The sequence below is a fragment of the Grammomys surdaster genome, unplaced genomic scaffold (genome assembly GCF_004785775.1).
Source record: "Grammomys surdaster isolate TR1022 unplaced genomic scaffold, NIH_TR_1.0 570, whole genome shotgun sequence".
NCBI lineage: Eukaryota > Metazoa > Chordata > Mammalia > Rodentia > Muridae > Grammomys > Grammomys surdaster.
Window position 1 is genome coordinate 78,634 of NW_021604989.1, and position 4,819 is coordinate 83,452.

Sequence of the window (4,819 nt, forward strand, 5' to 3'; positions counted from 1 at the left end):
GCTCCACACAACACTGGCAATTGTCTAAGGAATTCTTTTCAGAGACACCAACTCCCATCCACCCAGGCAAAACTAGGATTTGTGGCTTCAACAAAGAAACGAAGAAATTAATTTCAGAGCAAGGCAGATGTGAAGCCTAATTCCATTTATTAAAATAGAAAAATACTACAGGGGAGAGAGAGAGAAAGAGAGAAAGAGAGAGAGAGAGAGAGAGAGAGAGAGAGATAGATAGGAAATTGGATTCTCTAGAGAGACTCAGGGACAATTTCTTTGCAGTGGGTACAGATTGGAACTTGGTGGCTCCCAAGTTAGACCTCTCAAGGTTGTTAAGAAGTATGGCCACCTCCATGACCCTCTCACTTCTTTCTAATGCTTACCAAGGAGTGTAATTTTTGGTATTGGAGAGCCAGCTCAGTGATTAAGAATGTTTGCTGCTCTTCCAGAGGATCCATATTTGGTTCCCACATGAGTGGCTTACAGCTGCCTCTAAACTCCAGCTCCAGACGATAAATACTGTTTTCTGGCCTCTAAACACACACACACACACACACACACACAGAGAGAGAGAGAGACACAGACACACACACACATATATATATATACATACATACATACATACATACATACAAACACAAATCACATATCAACACATGTACAAATACATATACATGAGAAAGAATCCAAATATTTTAGAGAAGAATGTTATTTGTAATGCGGTTAAAAGTTAAAGGAATTTTCTCACAATACTTTTTAGGTTTAAGATGACTTTAGGAGGAGTATCTTCTAGGACAGGAGAAAAGAGTGGTAGAGAATCAAAGTTACATATTATGTTAGCTCAGTGATTCTCAACCTTCCTAATGTTTTGTCCCTTTCATACAGTTCCACAAATTGTTTTGACCCCTGACCATACATTTTTTTTCATTGTTATTTCATAGCTGTAAATTTGCTTTTATGAGTCTTACTGAAAATGTCTGATATGCAGGATATCTGATATGCAACCCCAGTGAAAGGGTTACTTGATCCTTAAGGGGTCATGACCACAAGTTGAAAATCTATTTTAGCCAGAAGTAAACACAGATTATTATTGTTTGTTATACTTAGTGGGGATGTCTTCAGAAAGGCATGACCTAGAACAAAGTGATGACAGTTCATTTATCGTCTTGGATACTATGTCCTTTGAAGAACACGTACAGTATCAGTGGACTTTTAGGTTCTTGTCAGTGGGTCTGACTTTTGACTATTTTATCAGTCAAAACAGGAGACTGTGTCTCTAAAGCATAGTATCTTTCTTCGCCAAGCCCTTCCTCACATCACCACAATTCAGTGCCAGCCATCTATAAGCCCTACCTAGTCCTCTGGAATTGTCTCCAAATTTTTCTGTGTCTTCTTTCCTTAGTTTCCCTCTAAAGAGTCTACATGTTGGGCAATGTATCCCTTTGGGCTTCTTGATATAGTTAGTCAATTGATGGTTTCATCAGTTATTTCAAAGGGTCCAGTAATGCTCTTTCCAGATAGATAGATATCTCAACTTACATTGAATTTACATCTTAAAAAGTCAAGTATGGAATGAAAATACATGTATACTTGTAATTTTTATTACATTTATATTTTTTGTGAGTGGGTATACACATAGAGTTGTATACATCCCTAGGAGTGTCTGTGGTGGCAGAGACCTGCTTATACAAGTTGATTTTCTCTTTCCACTGAATATGAATCCTAAGGCCACCCAGGAGTGGGTTTTATACTCCTTTCTACCTTCCTTCCTTTTTCCCCTTCTTTCCCTCCTTTCTTTGCTCCCTCCCTCTCTCCCTTCCTCTTTCCCTCCCTTCCTTTCTCCATCTGCATGTGATGAATGGAACCAGAGCTGGCTGCTTGTTTGTCAAGCATTCTTCCATCAGAGCCACATCCACAGTCCCTTGCTCATTTCCTTAGGTATATAAGGATATCTCATTGTTTTTATTTTCATACTATTAATGATGAATAATGTTTAGCATCTTTTCATGAGTATGAATACATGTGTGTGCACAACTGTATGTGAGGACCAGAAGACAACCTCAGGTGTCATACTGATGGAACCAGATCATTTTATTTTGCACGTAGACTGTGTTGTTCTAGTACCATTTGTTGACAGGACACTCCTTCATGTACATTCCCATTCCTTATATATAAGTCTATTTCCATTAGATTGTAGAGCTGTGATAGGTGGATATAGGTTAAGAATTTTCATATTTTTTCATCATTCTATTACTTCTGCCTCTGATATCTGGTGAGGGTCCTCCTTTCTGTGTTTTTGTCTTACAGTTAAAATTCTTCTATATCCTAGTGATGTTAAGCCTTCCTTTGGATGATTTTGCCATATCAGATGTTTTTGTTTTTGCAGTACTGAAGGCTGAATCTAGTGCAGTGCACACACTATACAAGCAGTCTACCACTGATCCATAAATCAGCCTTCTTTTTATGTTTTTATATAATTTGAATATAATATCTGCTTTATTTACTTATTTACTTATGTATATGAGACTTTTGTCAGTGAACCACATGAGTGAGTACTGCTCAGGGAAAAAGGTATCACATGCTGTTGAACTGGAGTCATAGGTGGTTGTGAGTCATCTGCTATAGATGCTGGTAACTAAAGTCAGGTACTCTGCATGATTACCAGGTACTCTTAACCCCTGAGCTGCACCTCACTATCATTGTAAGCCACTATAAGGGTACTGGAATATGAAGCCGAGTTTTATGAAAGAGCAGTCAGTACTTCTAACCACGTTTTTCGAGACAGAGTTTCACTAAGTTGCCTGTGCTTGGCTTGACTTCACTACGTTTGTAGGCAAACCATGATGTTTTAATCCTCTGACTTCATCCTCTGAAGTAGCTGGAATCCCAGGCCTTTAGCACTGGATTCAGCTGTTTATATAGTATAGCTGTTTTATAACAGTGTATCATGTACCATAATACTTTTATCATAATAACATTGTAATATTTATTTACTTATATACTAGCACCTGTATACTAGCATTTCTCCTATTATCACCAGAGTTAGTGGTAGCAGGAATTCTTTTAACATTTACTCATGTGTTTGTGTGTGCTTGAGTGTATGTAGGAGCACAACATGTGTACCTTTTCTGCAGAGTTCATAAAAGGGTGTCAGATCCCATTGAGACAAAGTTACAGACAGCTATGAGCCCACCAGTATGGGTACTGGAAACTAAATCTGGGTCTTCTGCAGGAGCATCAAAGTCTCTTAACTGATAACTCCAGCTCCATCAGTAACTCTTTAGAATAGTAAAACTCACTTTGTTGTTTTCTAAGTTTTGTTGCAATAGTTTTCAACCTGTGGGTTACAACCCTTTGGGCAGATGAATCACTGTTTCAAAGGGGTCACCTAAGACCATAGGAAGGCACAGATATTTACATCACTATTCATAAAGTAGCAAAACTACAGTTATGAAGAAGCAGCGAAAGTAATTTCCTGGTTGGAGGTCACCAAAACATGAAGAACTGTATTAAAAGGTTATAGCATTAGGAATGTTGAGATCAACCATGTTGTTTTAATGAGCCTTTTAATGGGATGAGACCTAACATGACCCCATATGGAAAAAGTCCCTGCCGTTATTTATCACCCATAATTAATAGTGTGCTACCTGATTCTTGAGACAAAATTTCTCAGTGAAACTAGAACTCAAGGAATTCGGCTAGAGAAGCTGGCCATGAGGCCACAGGGATTTTTTTTTTTCTGCCTTCCAAGTGCTAAGATTACAGGGCTTTGCCATCACACTCTGCATCTTTTTATTTCTTTATGTACATTAGTTTCCAAAAGCAGTTTCTCCTACTTGCACAGATCCCAGTCCCTCTCACATATACCTTCCCTCTCTCCTAGATCCATTCCTCCTTTGTTTCCCTTTAAAAATATACAATATAAGAAACTACAATAAGACTAGGAACAAACCCTTATCAAGGCTGGATGAGGCAATCCATTTGGAGGAAAAGGGTCAAATCCATAAAAAGGAGTCAGAGACAGCCCCCCTCCCACTGTTAGAGGTCCCATGAAAACACCAAGCTGTATAACGGTAACATTTATTGAAAGATCTAGTACAGACTCATGCAGGCTTGATGACTGTCTTTTCAGGATCTTTGAGCCTCTATGAGCCCTGTTTAGTTGATTGTGTAGGTTGTGTTCTCATGATGTCCTTGACCCCTCTGGCTTCTGAAATCCTTCTTCTCTCTCTTCTCTGGGGGTTTTCCTGGCTTCACCTACTTTTTGGCTGTGGTAGCTGCACCTGCTTCTCTCACTTGCTCAATGGTGCCTCTGATGATTATTGACACAGGCCCCAACCTATGAATATTGCAGAAGAATCATTAGACATCATTTCATTGACTTTTATATTTCTGGACAGTTGTGTTTGCTTCTATCATGGGTGTCTGGGCTGCCTAGCCAGTGGTTCCTGGCCATTCATGTAGTGCCAGGTATGGGTTCTCTCTCATATTATGGGTTTCAAGTTGGACCAGTCACTGGTTGTCCACTCCCACAAGTTTTAGGTCCCCATTGTTCCTGCATATCTTGTAAGCCAGACATACAGTAGGTTAAAGGTTCTGTGGCTGCACACCCTGCTTCTTACAAGAATAATGTGGATCCAGCTTACGTCCCTAAACTTGTGCAGCAAACACTTTATCAGCTTAAACATCCCCCTTTGACCTCTGTTTAATTTTAATTAATTATGTAACTCAACTGCTTGCCTGATTTTCCCACAGATCCCAACTGTTTTTTTTTTTTTTCATCCTGATATTCATCTCTCCGAAGACGAGTCTTCCTTAAGACACA